Consider the following 20,358-nt stretch of genomic DNA (forward strand, 5'->3'; position numbering starts at 1 on the left):
TTATGCTTCTACATCTATGCAGCAGACCACACTGGTGATTGGAACAGGACAACAAAATACAAATGCTATCTCAGACAAACTTTTACATTGTGCTTCCTGGCTTTCTCAGTGAGACAAACTAGGAGAAGGTGGAAGACAGATGGAGTCCAAAATCCACCATATACGCATATCATGTTAGAGAGTTTTCAAAAAAGGGATGTATAACCATCTGGCTATAACCATATGTATAACCATTAGGCATTTGCCTGCCAAACTAAGAAGAGAATAGTGAGAAGAAAGAGAAGACAGAAAAAGCAAAAGCTTACATTAGAGAATACCTTAGCATTTTCTGTGGTGCTATGGTCACAAAGAAACTTAGTTTTCTTTCTTTCTCTCTTCCTCCCTCCCTCCCTTCCTCTTTCTTTCTTTTATTCTAATGGTAGCACTAAGATTTTTTTTTTAAAGATTTTATTTATTCATTTGAGAGAGAGACAGAGAGAGCACAAACAGGGGGAGAGGCAGAGGGAGAGGGAGAAGCAGACTCCCCGCTGAGCTGGGAGCTCCACATGGTGCTGGATCCTAGGACCTGGAGGTCATGACCTTAGTCAAAGGTAGACGCCCAGGCATCTGAGCCACCCAGGCACCCCAGCACTACAATTTATTAAGCTGTGTCTTAGTACAGGCACTGGGGCTTGCCCCTGGTGCTCTTAATGTATAAAGCCCAGCCATTTTTCCAATTCTTCTTGAGAAATGACACCAGAAAATTGACAGCTAAGTGGATGTACACAAGCTCATCACCTATCATTTTATGTGGCCATTGGCCACTGCCAGACACAGCACCTTCTTCATCTAGAATTTGATCATGGACTTCATTTCATCCACTTTGGCCACTATGTTCTTATTGTGGGTCAGCAAGGAAGGGAAATTGCCAGCCTTATTCAGGCCTGAGCCTACGATTCATGGGATCTGCTTGATCAGAGATTCTGAAGCCAAAAAAGGCATCACAGCTTCTTGACTAATTTTTTATTCTTGGTGAGTTTCTTCAGCCGTTGATGTCCATGTGGGGACTATCCACAGCCTTGCCCTCATCACAGTGCTGCCGGTCCCCCAAAACACATATAGACAACTTGGGGCCAGGACTTAAGCCTGACAGTGCGTGAGAAGAGTTGGTCCTTCTGAGGGACCAACCTGCAGCTCCACTGTCTCCAAAAACTTCTGGCACTTGCACTGGTCCCAGTGTAGGACTTCCCAAACAGTCTAACACAGGGTGTCAGGGGACACTCAGCCCTTCTGGTTGCCATGCCGCAATACCCACAAAAGAGCATCACTAGGTTTCTTTCAACATTGAAGAGAGACAGTATGGCACAGAAATACAAAGTTTTTCCAAAATGTGAGGGTCAGAGATGGGTGGAGATGGGAGTTAGCATATTAAATAAGAGGGACAAATATTAATTGAGCCCCTGTTAGATAAGCACATTTCATTTATTCTTAGTTACTGCCCATACCTATCCCAAAAAGTTAAATATTATCTATCTTGCAAATAAGAAACCTGATATTCAGTGAGGTTAACTAAATAACTCAAGGTCACACAACTGGACAATAATATAATTGGGAACTGAGGTCACATTTATCCAATTGCATAGCATAATGGGGAGACCTAATATTTATTTAGTACCTCTGCATGTTCCGTGTTAGGAGCTTCACGCACTATCAACCACTGATGGCCCAACAGCCGATTATGTAGGGACTATTTATATTATCATTCCATGGGTGAGGAAATTGAGGATGGGAGGGGTAGAATAACCTGACCCAGATCTCAGAGACAAGAAGTGGTAGGTAGGAGATTCAGAGTCTGTTTTTCACATAACATGAGATTATAGAAATCAATCATATTTTGATGATGAGCTTTGATTTTTAAAAACCATTTTTGAGAAAATATTACATATTCTTATGATACAGAAAATAAACTAAAACTAGAGCTTATGTAAAATGATTCTTAGTTATTACAATATTGTTGGAAGCCCTGAAATACTTGCACATCATTTAAGTGACAAAAATTAAAGGATGGATTGCTCAGTATGTAACATTTAGTTTGGCTTATATTCAAGAAGGAAGAGAAATCTCCAAGATGCCTCATTAAAAAGAAAGAGAAGGGGGTGCCTGGGGGCTCAGACGGTTAAGCAGCAGACTTTTGATTTTGGCTCAGGTCATGACCTCAGGGTTCTGGAATTGAGCCCCGCATCTGGGTTATGCTCAGCTGGGAGTCTGCTTCAGGATTCTCTCCCCCCACCGCCTGTCCCTCCCCCCCATCCCCACTTCTCTCTCTCTTTCTCTCCAAAATAAGTAAATAAATCTTTAAAAAGAAAGGAAAGGATTTCTTCATTTATTAATATGTTAGAAAATAATATTTAAAATATATTTTATAGAAGTAAAAATGGAATAAGCTTGTTATAAAAGCTTTATGTTTTAAAAAAATGTTTTTCCCAGGGGCACCTAGATAGCTCAGTCAGTTGAGCTTCCAACTCTTGATTTTGGCTCAGGTCATGATTCCAAGGTGGTGGGATTGAGCCCTGCCTCTGTTTCCCTGCTCAGTGGTGAGTTTGCTTGTCCCTCTCCCTGTGCTTCTCCTCCCTCTCATGCTCTCTCTTGTTCTCTCTCTCTAAAATCAATAAACAAATGAAATCTTTTTAAAAAATGTTTTTCTCAGGTCAACTATTATGATTATAGGATATTGTCTTAAGAACAAGGATAATGCTAAAAATCAAGTGAAATACGTAACTTTGCTTTACCTTGAAATGTTTTCAAAGGGTTACTTTAACAAAGCATTGAAAACCAAATTGTTTGGCTTCCGAATATGTTCTTTTTTCAATAGTAGTTAAATAGGAAATTGTAAAGTATGAGGCATGCCATTTTGCCATTACGATGTGGTGGATAACATAAATATCCTTCCCAAAGTTAAATGAAAACACAAAATCAAATGGTAATACTTTTGTTTGGCATCACTTTTTAAAAATGTACAGGGCAAGTGGCGTTTCTCATTACACATAGTATTAGAAATCAAATTTTGAACTGAATTTGTCATTTTAAAGATGGCAACTGGTAATAAATATCTTTCTGGAAAGTATGTCATTTCAGAGAATGGCAGAATGTTGACTATAAAAACTATTTCTATCTTGCTTTAATGTAGGCCTAACATAAGAACAACTTTATTGTGCTCACATTAAACATTTTATTTAGACATTAAACAGAAGTTTTCTGATGTCAAGTCTTTACCAAAGCTGAATAAAAGCTTGTTTGCAATTGTTTGGATGAGGCTTTCTTGTGCCAATGTCATAATAGATCTCTTTCCAGTGTGCTAACTTCTGAATTGCAAATTTTTAGAAATGTGTTGTAGCTATAATTCACACTTGCGAGAACTAAATGAATACAATCACTTTTCAGCAAGTAAAAAACCACTTACAGCTCCTATTGAACAAAAATATAAGGTATTTGTTGATTATGTTAAAATTGATCATTGTTACTTATTTTCTGGAGCTACAAGCTTAACTGACTGTTACTATCAAAGGTCATGAGTAATGGGATTGAATGTCAGACTACTGTTATTAAGGATGTTCAGGGTAGGGGCCCCTGGGTGGCTCAGTTGGTTAAGTGTCTCCCTTCAACACAGGTCGTGATCCCAGAACCCTGGGATGGAGTCCCACATCGGGCTCCCTTCGGGGATAGTCTGCTTCTGCCTCAGCCCTTCCCCTCCCTTCACCTCCCCTCAGCTGGTGCTCTCTCTCTGACTCTCTCTCTCTCAAATAAATAAATAAAATCTTTTAAAAAAATGTTCAGGGTAGGGATTAAACTTACTAATATAACTGGAAATCACCTTAATTTGAGTGCTCAGGATCTAGCTTTTGTAATGTGGCATAAATAGAGTTAAAGCAGCTGGAATTGTGTCCATGTAGTGTCCTAGAACATTTAAAGAGTTACCACTGTAAGTAAATGCTGTACGAAAATATTCTCGTTGTTTAATGTTTGAAAATAATTTGGTCCATCAGCCAAGGTCAACATATTAAATTTTCAACAGCATAATTTTCCAAATAATCTATAGATTCAGTACAATCCCAATCAACTCAATCAAGTTATTTTGTGGGTATTGATGAACTGATTCCATTTTATGCAGAAAAGCGAAAGAGGGATGCCTGGCTGGCTCAGTGGGTAGAACATTCAACTCTTGATCCTGGGGTCATGAGTTCAAGTTCAAGTTGGGCCTAGAGTTTACTTAAAAAAGTAAAAAAAAAGTGAAAGATACAGAATAGCCAATACACTATTGAAGGAGTAGAACAAATTTGAAAGACTGATACTATCCAACTTCAAGACTTACTATCAAGCTATAGTAATTAAGACAGTGTGGCTTTGGTGAAAGAAAAGATAAATAGGTGGATCAGACAGAATGTAGAGCTCAGAAATAGACCCACATGAGTATCAACTGATCTCTGACAAAGGAGCAAAGGAAATATAATGCAGCAAAGATAGTCTTTTCCAAAAAAAAGTGTGGGAACAACTGGAAATCCACATGGGAAAAATGAATCTAGACACAGAACTTAACACTCTTCGCAAACATGAACTCAAAATGGATCACAAACCAAAATGTAAAACTCAAAACAACAGTGAGAGATCACTACACACATATTAGAATGGCCCAAATTTGAAACACTGACAACACCAAAATACTGACAAGGATATGGAGCATTGGGAGCTCTCATTCATAGCTGGTGGAACAGCAAAATGTTACAGTCACTTTGGAAGACACTTCGGCAAATTCTTTCTCTTTTTTTCCAGCTTTATGGAGACATCATTGACATATAACATCGTATAAGTTTGAGGTGCACAGCGTGATGATTTGATATATGTGTATATTGCAGAACAATCACCACAACAAGGTTAGTTAATACATCAGTCTCCTCCCATAATTATTATTATTTATTTTTGTGGTAAGAATCTTTGAGATTGGGCCCCTGGGTGGCTGAGTCAGTTAAGCGTCTGCCTTGGGCCCAGGTCATGATCCCAGGGTCCTGGGATTGAGTTCCTCATTGGGGTCCCCACTAAGTGGGAGTCTGCTTCTCTCTCTGCCCCTCTCCCTGCTTATGCTCTCTCCTTGTCTCTCAAATACATACAATCTTCAAAAGGAAAAATATCTTTGAGATTTACTCTCTAGTGACCTCCACATATGTCACACAGTATTGGTAACTGTAGTCGCCATATGCTCTGCATTCTGCCCCAGAACTTGTTCATCTTAGAACTGCTTACCTTATGCAACACTATACTATTACTTTGTCCTCTGTGTTTAGGGGTCTTCTTTCACAAATTCTCTACTCCTCCTCCATGTAGCATTCCCCCAAAGGTTTGTTTTACCTCTCTGCTCTTCTCTGATGGTGTACATCAGTATCTCACCGTACTCAGAACTCCATATAGCATCTTGTTACATATCATTCCCAACCTAGATCTCCAGCTCAATCTCCCACCTTCAGTTCAAAATGAACAAGTGTCCCTTGGACATTGCCTCAACCACTAAATCAAAGAAATAATGTCTTCCTCGGGCATATCTGAACTTCTCATTTCTTTGCTTTTGTTTGTATTGCAACAACTTTCCTATTTACCTCGCCAGGAAATATTATCAGTGAGAGCTTTGACACTTTATCCAAATTCCACATTAATCAAGTCCTGGTAATTCATCACACTGCCTCTTAATTCATTCTTCATTCTTAAGATCAGGACAGAGCCAGTGATAACTCATATTTCCTCCTTATGTTCACCCAACCCTGGCCTCTGTTGCAAGCCATCTTGTTTACCACTAAGGGAGTTTTAAGGATAAACCCCTGCTTGGATCACACTGGCATATTATAAGAAGAGTATTGGAGGCTGAAAAATGTCTGTGGATTCAAGTTTAAACTTCTTGTTCTAAAATTTACATTCCTTCACCTTCTAGCCTCATTTACGTCAAAGGAATGCCCTCAAGGGGAGGATTTCATTGAAATAGATGGTGCAGAGGGACCACTAGACTGACCTGTCAACACCAAATCCACCATAAGATGTGGCCCTGGCAGAAGGCAATACAACAGGGTCTGCCATTGCTTTCCAACCCAGCATTCACAGTCTGCACCCCTGAGATGCCCAGGTATAGGACTCAGAGGATCTGAAAGGAAAAAAATAACATTTATCTTTTCACTAACATCTCACTGAAATGTATCATTTTCTTCAAGTATGAATGTGGGCAACCTAACAAGGAAGAAGTATCTATGACTAGGTCACCAGTAAACATCCTGGGTATTCTGAAATCATGTAACAGTTACGTCACACATCTTGAAATGACAAAAATTATGGGACCACTCTCTATATCATGTTGTTCATTGTGTTAAGGCGGACATATACTACACCACAAATGCATTTCATTTTTATTTTGACAGCACTGTTTCCAAATTATTGCTTTCCTTTGCTATTTATACATTTGTGTTTATATACAAACAGTATTCTGAGTCTGTATTTTTTAGACTGCCAAAGGGATCTGTGTCCAAAAATAGGCTCAAAACAGCTACACTGTACACAGCAGGTTCCGGAAGTAGGGAACTGATAACACAGAAACGTGGTCCTGAAGGTGGCCCTATAAGTTTAAGCACTTACCTGCTTATTGTTATAAAACTTTTCCTTTCCAACATAGATTATTGCCCTGATACTCACAAGCTGAGGGCATCGAGCTGATAGGAGTAACATCCTCATAAGAAATTCAGAACTTTCATGCCAGAGACACACATCTCAGACTTATGATCTACATAGAATATTAAAGAATAACTGGAGAAAATTATCAGGAAAATGATGTACAGGTTATACCACATTGTACAACCTCTAACTGGTTATTTTTCATAATACTGCATTAGGAGTGAACTCTCTCTGTCTTATGAACATGCATCTTTTATAACCATCTTTAAATTACGTTTATGAATCATATTATGTCATTGCAATCAAAATAAATTTAAGGATTGCTGTTACCAAAGCACAAGTTAACCACTTAGGCCCAATCATATTCACTTAAATTTCTGTCTTGTGCAAAACAAACTTCTTCCTGACAAAAACGGAAATCTACTTGCATATTTCACTACTTCAAGTGAGTAACGGGCCATAGTACTACATTTTTACAGTTTGTTCTGTATCAATTATGTAATAATGGACAGGAAAATAAGCTTTTCAAATTATAATTCATATCCACACCAATGAGGTCACTTTATTGTTATTCAAAAGAGAATCTTAACTTTCATCCTGTCTTAAAGTGTGATATCATTACCATCATATCTGCCATGGCCTTAAGAAAAATGAACTTTACACAGTGTTTGCTTGCTTGCTTTGTTTTGCTTCTTTTTCTCTCATTGAGATAATGTGGTATTTGTGAAATTACTTTCATATTTTCATGTTGAGAACAACTTATTTAACATATTTTCATTTCCTGAAATGTGTTGGCAAAGAAAAAGTAATGTTGACCTTTGAATTTTATCCTCTGAATATTTTATTCAGAGGGGATTTAATCCTCTGAATTTTTTTTCCCTCTTTAAGTTAATGGTGTCACCTTCCTTAGGGTCTCTCAGCACCATTACTATATTTGCCTCTTTTTTCTCCCTCATCTTTCCCTATCCAATCATCATCAAATGTACCTGTCTGTGGTGGAAATTGTCAAGTAACAACCAGGGATTATTCCCCCAGCTGCTGGGGTTTTATGGGGTCCTTTTGGCTATAAACCTTCTCTCGGGTTTTCCTCAGCTGAAGAAAATGGCTTCTTCCAATATCATGCCTCCTTCCAAAGCAAACCAACTTCCAGTGACTGACCAACACAGGGCTATAAAGACCTGACCCATTTGCCCTGACTGGGAGCAATTCTGGAGGGTGACCTCGGCTGTAGTGTTCCCCATGAGACTGAATGAGGCCTTTGTTGGGATTGTATCACAGCTCAACATGTAACTTTCCCACTTTTCTTTCATACGCTGTTTGCACCCACACACACACACACACACACACTTGATGATACCAACAGCAGTTCCTAATAAGCATCTTGCATGATAAACCCCATCTTCAAAATTGCCTTCTCTGGAACCCAGCCTGTGACAGACCATTTTACCTTTTATTTCTTTTAAAACTGTCTTCCTGTTCCTCACAGACCTAGTCCCATCTACCATTAACTTTCATTTTGAGTGGCCATTCTACTTCTATTCTATACCAAGTCAGCTTTAAAATAAATGTTCCTCCCACAGACGTGTGGATCTTAATTTGAGGTCAGTGAAGGAACACATTTCACCTTCACCTTCTCTTAAAAAATGTTCCCTACTCTCCTATACGCTATGATACCCACTGAAGCACATAGTGTTCCTAGCCCACCTGCTCTCCACAACGGTTCCCATACATAATGTTTTCCTGCATCTCTCTGTTTGAAGACATTCTTTGTCATGGGAGCATACGTAGCCTGTTTATGGCAGAAATATCTAGGGGATAACATCTCAAGAGTGACCCTCAGATAATGAAGCATGAGATATAGTGAATACATATCCAGCTTCTTGACTCCACAGGGTGACAGTTCTGAGAGGTATTCTACATAGTCTCTGATAAAGCCCCTAGTGAGGTACTCCAGATTTCAGGAGTAATCTGTTTCTAATTCTACCTTTTATTGGCTTTCACTCTTCAGGGTCTTACTTGCCCACTTCAGAGTGTTTCCTAAGATCAGCTTCCAAATAAATTATATGTATTCAAATCCCTATCTCCGAGTTTGCTTTGTGGGAAACTGAAAATAAGGTACTTACATTATAACTGATGATCTAGAACAGGAGTCAACAGGCCTGTGTGCCAAAACTGACTTGCCACCTATTTTTGTAAATAAAGTTTTAGTGGAACACAGTCACTCACATTCATTTAGATATTGTCTCTGGCTGCTTTCACGCTATATAATAGGGGAGTTCAGCAGCTATAACAGAGACCAGAGGGGCGCCTGGGTGGCTCAGTGGGTTAAAGCCTCTGCCTTCAGCTCAGGTCATGGTCCCAGGGTCCTGGGATCGAGCCCCGCATCGGGCTCTCTGCTTGGCAGGGAGCCTGCTTCCTCCTCTCTCTCTGCGTGCCTCTCTGCCTAGTTGTGATTTCTCTCTGTCAAAGAAATAAAAAAAAAAATTAAAAAAAAAAAACAAACAAAAACAAACAAAAAAAAAAAACAGAGACCAGATGACCTGCAGGCCCAAAACATTCACTCTCTGGACCTTTACAGGAAAGATTTTTGTTCCATGATCTAAATCGATACCAAAAGCCTGTAGATGATCTCCCAGATTTAACTGCTCTATCTCTCCCTGACCATTTGTTTTACATATTACCTCCAGATTTCTAAATTTATTGACTCATGCCTCTTGACTTCTGAATCTTCAATGGCTCCCACTGCATTGAGAAGCTAAACAAAAACTCTGCCCTACAAATTCTGCCTGTATGTTATCCTACATTCCCTCCACACACCCTCCAAACATTCCTCTCTATTCATTATTTACAGAAATTGTCTCTTCTGTGTTTAAATTAAGGTTGTTTCACTGCTGGAATGCCCTCCTGCACCCATATTGGCTGATAAATCCCAGCTCATCCTTCAAGGTTTGAATAAAACCCTATATCTCCTAAGACCTCTCAGATCCACACCGCTGTGATTAATCTCTTTCCACCATGCTCCCCAGCACTTTGTTTAAATTTTCCACATATCAGAGTGTACCTTGTGCTGAGATGATTTATGGATATCTATTTCTACCACCAGATATGAATTTCTGGGAGGCAGGAGCCATATCATATCCATCTTTCTGCCCAGTAATAATATTGAATATAATTAAGAAGCATAGATAAGAATTTTTTTTTTACAAGATCTTATTTATCTATTTGAGAGAGAGCGCAAGAGAGAGCATGAGAGACAGAGAGCACAAACCGGGGGAGGGGTAGAGGGGAGAAGCAGACTCCCTACCCAGCAGGAAGCATGACACAGAGCTCGATCCCAGGACCCCAGGATCATGACCTGAGCCGAAAGTAGACACTTAACCAACTGAGCCACCCAGGCCCATAGATAAAAGTTCTTATCAATCTGAAAGGATGCCTGAGCAAGGTTCTGAGGCCCCCTAATGTACTAGGTATTAACTCCTTAGTTGTTAACAGATTGCTGGGGGATCCAGAGGGTTCTGTGGAAGGGCCTGTGGTGCTTAGAGTGGGAAGGGTTATGCTATAGCAAAAGCAACTATTACAATAATTTAACAAGCAGAGCTTGGTTGAAGGTCAGCTTTATTCAGAACTACTGTGCTTATCAAGGTTTTTGTAATTATAGAACCTCAGTAAATAACTGTTTTATACTTACGAACAATTGAAAATGACCACAACATTTTTTTTAAAGACTGTTGGTACGTGCAGACACATACACACACTCGTTAATGCACATCTTTGATGAGAATAGGGAGATTTTCGTGTATTTGTCAAAAATTTATTGTCTAGCTTTCTTATGTCATATTAGTTAACAGCTGTTCAAAAAACAATTATACTTAGTGTTTAAAAATGAGTACAAGTCTTCCAATGGTAATATCAATAAAAACAGAATTAGTCTTTCCTTGACTAGCTCAATTTTTCCAAAGCATAATGACAACATTAATTCAACTGTAAAGGAAAATTCTGGGCAAAGCTATCATAATCATGTTTTGCAAATATTTTTCAAAATAATGAGACAGGCAAAGCCTCTTCTGTAACCAGCAACATTTACGGTATTCCACCCTCACTCCCCACTACACCCTGACTTGCCTTTACTCCCCTAAATTCCTTCTGAAATTTTCTACACAAATATGTCAAAAGAGCTTTTATTTGATTATTAGCATGTCTTGAAATGTACAGCCTTACAAATGCTAATGAGATGAATACAAAAAAGGCTGTACAAAGGAAAAGCATATCAAGTGTAATTATTTAATTATTCTGTTCCTTTCAATAGCTACTGGCCCAGGAGCTTCTTTCAAGGTTGTCATAAACATTCTTAATCAACAATGCACAGTTCATGGTGCCTCTTGTATTCCTTCTCATAAGTAGCAGACTTTGCTGCCTTGTATACAGCAGGACACTGAGGTTCATTACGTTTTGTCTAAAAATAGTCATGCCAATTCTGAAGGACTTGGTGCTCTTCACAAAAAGAATAGTTCAATTGTAGAGCTGTCATTTGGTGATTAAAATTGAAATCCAGGGACTCCTGTGTAGTTCAGTCGTTAAGCATCTGCCTTCAGCCTGGGTCATGGTCCCAGGGTCCTGGGATTGAGCCCTGCGTTGGGTTCCCTGCTCAGCAGGAAGCCTGCTTCTCCCTCTCCCACTCCCCCTGCTTGTGTTCCCTCTCTTGCTATGTCTTTCTCTGTTAAATAAATAAATAATATCTTTTAAAAAAATAAAATTGAAATTCATTTAATAAAATTACATCCCAGATTACATGCAAAACGGTGACTGAAAGCTTTAGAATAGATTTATAATACTCTCTTGTGAATCCTCCCCCCTTAATGTTATAAAGTCAAAGAAAAGGAAAGCAATAGGTTACAAGTAGAACAAATAAGCCAGAATTCCAGATGAGGACACATTAAAGTGAGACTCAGGTAGTATTCATGAAACACTCCTGCCAGCCGCTGTTGTTACTTTACCTCATAGAAGCCATACACGAATTTTTGAGATGAATATTTTCTATTCTCTTTTAGGATATGGAAACTAGAAATGAAAAATTTAAACATCTTGTCCCCAGAATGGGTATGAAACCTTAACTCAGGTTTTCCAAGACAAAGGGTTTTGATGGAGGCCGGGGGGGGGGATTGTGGGAGGATTTTTTTCATGTAATTTTTTTAAAAGACTTTTTTATTTACTTGAGAGAGACAGCACGAGCAGGAGGGACAGAGGGAGAGGGAGAGAGAATCCAAGCAGACTCCGTGCCAAGAGCAGAGCCCACTACAGGGCTCGATGCCACATCCCTAAGATCATGACCTGAGCTGAAATCAAGAATTAGACGCTTCACCGATTATGCCACCAAGCACCCTTTTTTTTTTTTCCCATAAATTCTTAATGGACTGTGTAAAACAAAATTCTTAACAGTTATGGGAAGTTCAGAAGATGTTAATGACTACTGTGGTGGTGACATTTGATGGAAAGCACACCAGAAGCTGAGGAGTGAGCCAGTGGACATTATAGTGTGTTCTGTTACAGTGGCAAAGGGTGATGGAGTGAAGCAGAACTCCAACTTTATACCATGTTTAGACCTTTTTAAAATTTCCCTCCCGCTCACTCATAATATTTGAATTAAGTCTATTATCTTTGCACTTCCTTCTATGCTCTAGTTTTCTACACCTTCTGTGTTAGGTATGGACCTTCCCATCGAACAATCTTTTGTTCTACCATTCTTACCCAGGCTAGTTCTTAATTCTCTGATGTCTTCCTGCCCATCCTACCCACTCTACCCCTCACTGGTTTCAAATTCACCCATATCGTCCTACCTAAGCTTGAACTGCTATTTCCTTTAACATTTTCTCAGTCATCTCCAAAAAAATGATCTGTTGTCTAGTCCTCCAGACTCAGAAGAAGGCAAACAGGACATGGATAGAACATCAGAGATAATTTCAGAGCAGTATTCTTCTACTGTCATTCATCATAACTTCATAACCTGAACTTGTCTCTCTGTATCATCTATTTATTTCTCTATCATCATTTTTAAAATACAATATCCAATCCCAGAATCAAGGTTTTCTTTTACTTGTCTCTTGCCTTTATCCTTGGAAATTTAAGGTGATGTCTTAAAAATGTCTGACAGTCACCTTGGTGGTAATTAGGCTAGAGCTTATGGACGGTTATTCCCTTGACTCTCTTACTTATTTGACTTCCCAACCGTCAGAAGTTATATATCCTAGGTTAACCTTACCCCTACTATATATTTTTCATAATTCCAGCAAAAAGGTAAGGAAAGCACAAATATGGGTTAGCCCTAAAATTTTGTGTGCTCTCACTGTCTTTTTTACCCTTGCTTTGCTGTGCTTTCATCAGTTTCATGTTTTCCTAACATGGCAGTTTCCAAAGAACTCTTCAGATCTTTCCCTAAGTACTTTAATTCCCAAGCCTCATCTCTTCTCCTTATGCTGAGTAGATGGCCTCCTTTCCTAGTCTCTGTGGTAATCAAAGATACGCAAGATTTTATATGTGAATGTTTACCTGGCCCCAGCTCTGGACGATTAATTTAAAGAACAGAACATACATACATACACATTTCCACTGGCTACACCTGACCTCTAAGGTGATGGAATCCTGAGAAACTATGGAAACCTTGAGGAACTCTTTGCCTTCATATTTATATCCTCAATCCAGTCAATGCCATTTGGACTATTTAACTTATGTAACAGCAAAATGAACTGGGTTTGAGTAATCATTTTGAGAGTCTTCGTAATTGGAGTAGTAGTGTTTGTAGGCTGGCCTGGCATACAAGTCTTACCAAATACACTTTGATTTTTCTTTTGCCTCTGCCCCTATCTGTCCATATCCATTCTTATCACTCTAGTTCATAGCTTTGTCACTTAATGGCTAGACTATTGCAAATATCTACCAAATTGATTTCATAAACCTAAAATATTTTCTTTCATCTTAGACTGCCATAGTATTTTTCCAAAACTATCTTTATGTCATACTTTCACATAAAAATTTCCCACGACTCCCCACTATTCAGTGAATGATGCAAGAAATTACTGACATGAATAAACCTTTACAGCCTCAAGGCCCCAGATTTCCCAAAGGCTCAGTGTCCGAGTCAATTTGAAAATTCCCTATTCCGAGAATTTGCTCTTGTCATCCACTTTCCCTGGATTATAACCACCTCCAAGATTACTTATAAATGTACTAGTCATTCTCCAAGCCTCAGTTATAATGCTAGCTCCTATAGATTGCCTTTCCTTAATACCCTAGCTTAAAGGAATCCATCATTTTATGGATTCTTAACATTCATCAGTCTTATGGCACTTGCTTCCCTCTAGGGAGCAGCTTCCTGAGCTTGGAGAGAACAATGCTCCAAAGGACTTTGGCCATTTATACTGGTGCATAAAAACAGTATTTGGACTTTAACAGACATACAGGCAAGTGGGAATGAAGAGAAAGCACTCAGTGGGTCCCAGAATTGCTGCTAGTTGTATGCTTCTCACATGGCAAGTTTGACTCTATTAACTTTTACCAGCCTTCGATCCCTAAGGCTCTTTCTAGATTATATGTTTGTTTATTGCATTACTCAGTTCAGCTAACCAACATGCTTTCCTCTGAAGCCATCACTGGTTTAAATCCAAAGGACAGATGGACATTTTAAAATCTATATAAGCCTGGTGGAAAAATGGATTTGTGCAAAGACATTTTGGCACCATTGATGTCACACCATATAAGCAGATACCTACCTAAAACCAGCTGTACTGAGGTTGGTGGGAAGGAAAAAACTCAGTAAAGTTTGGCACTTGAACTTTCTGTTTAGAAATTTAGTGATATCTATTTACTGGAGCATTAACATCCCTGAGAGACTTGTTATATAGTTCTTCATTTAACATAGATAAAAATTTGCACCTACTATTGAAATAGTCTGAGTCAACTCAACTACTGAAGCCTGGGGGGAAAGCCAGCTATGAAACTGAGGCTAAGAGTGCTTAAGTAGATTGTTTCAAATTATATAATTAGTATTCAACTCCAGAGTCAGTTCTTTGTAGTTTTTGTGATGAGTCAAATACAGCGCAGCATGTAGGTTTTCCCTTTCTTTTCCTTCCTTCCTTCCTTCCTTCCTTCCTTCCTTCCTTCCTTCCTTCCCTTCCCTTCTCTTCCCTTCCTTTCCTTCCCTTCCTTCCTTCCCTTTCCTTCCTTCCTTCCCTTTTCTTCCTTCCTTCCTTTCCTTCTTTCTTTCTTTTAAAGATTTTTATTTTGGGGTGCCTGGGTGGCCCAGTCGTTTAAGCATCCAACTCTTGTTTTTTGCTCAGATCATGATCTCATGGTTCCTGAGATCCAGCCCTTGTTGGGCTCCATGCTCAGTGCAGAGTCGGCTTGAGTTTCCTCTCTTCCTCTGCCTCTGCTCCTGCCCTCCATGTTCTCTAAATAAATAAATAAATCCTTAAGAAAATTTTATTTTATTTTTATTTTTAAGTAATCTCTACACTCAATGTGGAGCTCAAACTCAGAAACCCGAGATCACGAGTTGTATGCTCCACTGACTAAGACAGCCAGGTGCCGCCCCACATCAGGCTCTCTGCTCAGCAGGGAGCCTGCTTCCTCCTCTCTCTCTGCCTGCCTCTCTGCCCACTTGTGATCTGTCTGTCAAATCAATAAATAAAATCTTAAAAAAAAAAAAAAGACAGCCAGGTGCCGCTGGGTCATTTCTTTTTACTCTGATGAATTAATAATACAGTAATAACATTTAATTAGCATCTATCATGTTCCAGATACTGGCTTAAGTGCATTAAATATATCATCATACATTCTTCATTGAACAATCTCTGTCCCAAAATGAGAAAACTGAGTTATAGAGTATTTTGGTGACTTGTCCCAGGGTTAGTAAGAGCAGGTCCTTGGGTCTGAAACTTTGCCTAGTTACACTGTACTATCTGTCAAGTAAAAGGACACTTCCTGCTCTTTGTTTTTATGAAGTTAATGTTCTCCTTGTTTGCTCTCTCATTACATTATAAGCTTGACCCAAATTTTAAATGAGAACAATTACATTACTAATATTGCAACTTTATTAGGTTTCACATATTAGGTTCAATTATCTTTGAAATAAATTACTTTGTTCTTTCATAAGGTCAAGATTAACGACCTGTTAATTTGAGAGTTATTATTTTCTCTGTTTTTTTTTTTATTGAGCAAAATGTTACACCTACTGGGGAATATTATTGTAAGTATGTCTTTTTTTGCATATAATTAATCTTAATTAAACAATTTACCTTTAACCAAAATTCATGAGTATATTTTCAGTATACTTGCCTGTATTCAATTTCATCCAACTAGAGAAATACAGGAAACACTGAATATGAGCACTATGCTCAAATTCTGCCTTAATATGTGCATTTTATTTTAAAGAATATATTTATGACATTATGAGATTCACCATGATATGATATTACTCTGTGTTTAAAAATAAGCATAAAATTAAATGTAGTCAAATAAGATTAAAAAAAAACAACATGTTTCAATAGAAGAGGAAAAAATAGAAAATATCATTAAGTAGGTACAATGCAAGGGATTTTTGAAAACCCCAAATGACATTTCCTTCCTCTCCAAATATGAGCTTTCTTCTTCATAGTCACACTCTTGACTTTCTCGGTATTCTTCTACCTAAATGCAGGAGGCCCATCTCTCACCTGGCCATCCTCAGTCTTCAGTTCCTCCTTTCCCTCAAGAGAATATCTCTTCTCAAACTACCAAGAATGATTTCCTATCCTTTACTGCTCCTGGATTAAGCTCAAAGTTACATAATTTAGTTTCTTGAAAATGCCTGAATTTTAATGTTTAATTTTTTTCAAGATTGATTGATTGATTGATTGATTTATGGGGGGTGGGGCAGAGGGAAAGGAAGAGAGAGGATCTCCAACAGGGTCCCTGCTGAGCACAGAGCTGAATTTGACAACCCTGAGATCATGACCTGAGCCAAAATCAACTTAATTAACTGAGCCATCCAGGTGCCCCATCTAATTTATTTTTTTTTTATCTCCCATGTACTGAAAATTAGTTATTTCCCTAACACAATTTCTGACTCCCATTATTAGTCTTCATTGTTCATTTTGTCACATCTACTGCCAAACACAGACTCTGGCACATATAAGGGCTCTCCAACATTAATTGAATGAATGAATAAGTACTTGATTTTCAGTATTTTAGCATGAAATTCAGAGATTTCTACCCTCTGGTCTGATCTTCATGATATAATTTTCTTTCTTTCTTTTTTTTTTTCATTATACAATTTTCTAATTTGGACTTTGGCCCCAGGGGATCCTTTAGCACCTATCAGGTAAAAGCTTCCTATTATGTCCTCGTAACTTCAGCACTGATTTCCCCTTTACTGTCCTGTTGTATCCTCACCATAATATCTTTTTGTTTTTAAATGTTTTTTGTTGTTCTTTTTTTTTTAAAGATTTTATTTATTTACTTGACAGACAGAGATCCCAAGTAGGCAGAGAGGCACGCAGGGGGACCGGGGGAAGTAGGCTCCCTGCTAAGCAGAGAGCCTGATGCAGGGCTCGATCCCAGGACTCTGGGATCATGACCTGAGCCAAAGGCAGAGGCTTTAACCCACTGAGCCACCCAGGCAGCCCCTCATCATAATATCTTAGGAGATTTTACTTTTTTTGCCTCGAGACCCCTTTTCTCCCTCTTAAATCTGTGCAAATTATTTTTTTGAGGCTGGCACATAAATAATTTAAGATGCTGGTTTATCCAACTGAGAGGAGGAGACAAGAACAATTTAATTTTTTTTTAATTATTAAAATGTGCTATTAATTGGGGGGCCCGGGTGGCTCAGTTGGTTAAGATTTCAACTCTTGATTTCAGCTCAGATCATGATATGAGGGTTGTGAGGTCAAACCCTATGTCAGGCTTCATGCTGGGCATGCAGCCTGCCTAAAATTCTCTTTCTCCCTCTTTTTCTGCCCCTCCCCCAGCTCTCAATCTCTAAAATAAATAAATAAAAATATGAAGCGTGCTCTTAATTTTTTAAAGGAGAAACTGTATCTTTAAATCTCATTTCTAGACCACGCACAGGATATCCACTTTTTGCAAGAAATAAGTATATGTATTCTCTCCTGCAAATATATTTAAACAAATGCATAACTTATATTTAGTATATATCCAGAGATACCCATATAAACTTATTTCTTCCTCAATAGTTTTTGTATTTTGTGTTATCTAACTCCACAATAAGTAAAGAAACTTTCCAAAAGTTTATAACAAGAAGCCAATTAGCTTCCTCCATTGGAGTAACTGTTATTTACCATCCTGAAGCACTGAGTAACATGCCTATTTGTTAAACTCAGCTAAGCTCCTGAGCTGAAATATGTAAAATATAAAATTCTCAAAAGAGAATGGAGCCTATAAATTTTGTCATAAAAAGTATCTTGCTCACTTTCCAGTTTTCTTGAAGTCTAGAATCTCTATTGTGGACTATCTGTCTGTCAGAGATTATTGAATAACAATCCCATTCCTTTAAACATGGGAGTTACTACAGGGAGCAGGGCATGTTGCTCAAGAAGAGTAGAAGGCACTGGGTACCTGGGTGGCTCAGTCTGCTAAGCATCCAACTCTAGATTTCACCTCAGGTCAGGATCTCAGAGTCAGAGTCGTGAGATCAAGCCCCTCATTGGGCTCACACAGAGCGTGGACTCTGCTTGGGATTCTCTCACTCTCTCCGCCTCTCCCCCAGCTTGTGTGGGCATGCTTTCTCTCTCAAAAAAAAAAAAAAGAAAAAAAAAAAAAAGGATGAGGGACAACAGCTAGATAACATAACCATAAAAAATTACCCTTGCTTTATTGAATACTTTTGTTACCTCGCTGTTTAGTCAGGGAAAGCTTTGCTATTTCTTCAAGGCCTCCCACTGGCTGGGCAGGCTATCCTTTGTTTCACTGATCTATACTGGTCTTCCTTTGGAGCAATGTCACTTTTTCTCAAAGGTTATCATTTTCATAATCCTAACGAGATCAGAGCATTGTTTTTTTTTTTTTTAAGATTTTATTTACTTATTTGACAGAGAGAGAGAGATCACAAGTAGGCAGAGAGGCCGCAGAGATAGAGGAAGGGAAGCAGGCTCCCTGCTGAGCAGAGAGCCCGATGCGGAGCTCGATCCCAGGTCCCTGAGATCATGACCGGAGCCAAAGGCAGAGGCCCAACCCACTGACCCACCCAGGCACCCCAGAGCATTGTTTTAAATATCTTTTCAACCCAAAGGTAGGATACAGTATAAAAAACAGTACAAATGTCTGAAATTGTTGAATCACTGGGATGCCTGGGTGGCTTAGTCAGTTGAGTGTCTGCCTTTGGCTTGGGTCATGATTTCAGGTTCCTGGGATCAAGTTCCACGTCAGAGAGCCTGCTTCTCCCTCTGCCTGCTTCTCCCTCTGCATGTGCTCTCTCTCTGACAAATAAATAAATCTTTAAAAAAAATGAAATTGTCGGATCGTTACATTGTACACCTGAAACTTTGGATGTCAACTGTACTTAAATAATAAATTAAAAATAATAATACAAATTTAACCATTTTACTCTTCTTTCCATTTATTGCCAATATATGTACATAATAAACAAAAAATTATTTAAAAAAAAGTGTCCTAAGGCCCAACTCCATATAAGGAAAATCTCTGGAAAACTAGAAAAATAGTCAAGCACACTGATCAGACAAGTATCCATGACAATGAGACTGACTGGCTAGAATTTTAATTCACTCAGAGAAACATTTAACACATAAAATATTAAAGATGGCAATTTCGTTTTCAAATACACTGAAATCTAATCTATGAAAATCATTTCCTCCTGCAGGAGTATTAGCTGCTTCAAATCCTTTGTAAAATAAATCGAGCTTTTGTATATGTTTATATTATGTGCATGTACTATATTTTAAATAAAAATTATATTATACATATTAATTGTATATTATATAGCATATATTATGTTATATGCTGCTATATGCATATACCATATTATAATTTAATATTACATATTAACACAAACTGGCAATGAACCACTGTTGGAATCTTTACTATGTCTAACCAAAGCCCCAGCATTCTCAGCTGGTCCATGGGGGAAACAAATAGTTACTCTCAAATGCTGTCAAATATTGCTATTTTTATTCCATCCTACTCAAGTACAAATATAATTTCAGAATATAATTTTCTCTTGGCAAAAAAGGACTCCAGGCACATTTTATCATCTTTGTTCATTGATTACTTTCATTCTGAGAGAAGTATTTGGGTTGTGGCAATCTCATTAGAGCAAATCAGGAGAATTATTTGATCAAAGTGTGTTGTTTTATTAACAGATATCCAGAAAAAACATGCCTGCTTTTGCTCGCACATAAACAGATTGAAGTGAAAATCTTTAGAATAGGAAATTTATGTAAAATGAAATGTTTAGAATAGAAAATTTAAACATCTCAATAGTAATTATTAATGTTATTGAAGATAAAGAATATCTAGCTATTTTATAGTCAACAAAAGTGGGAAGACACAAGTTAAAGTATAAAGCTTCTGTCCAAAGCTTTATGCTATACACCATTCACTTTTCCCTAAAACTATTTACCTCCTGATGATACTGAGTCTGAAAGTGAAAGCCAAGGACATTCTTTTTTT

The 20,358-nt window shown here is 38.3% G+C and overlaps 1 pseudogene; it reads right to left on the reverse strand.

Moving 5' to 3' along the window:
- Nucleotides 1-652: 652 nt before the first annotated feature.
- LOC123934588 overlaps nt 653-20,358 on the reverse strand; it is a 30,204-nt pseudogene continuing 10,498 nt past the window's right edge.

The sequence above is a fragment of the Meles meles genome, chromosome X (assembly GCF_922984935.1).
Source record: "Meles meles chromosome X, mMelMel3.1 paternal haplotype, whole genome shotgun sequence".
Classification (NCBI taxonomy): domain Eukaryota; kingdom Metazoa; phylum Chordata; class Mammalia; order Carnivora; family Mustelidae; genus Meles; species Meles meles.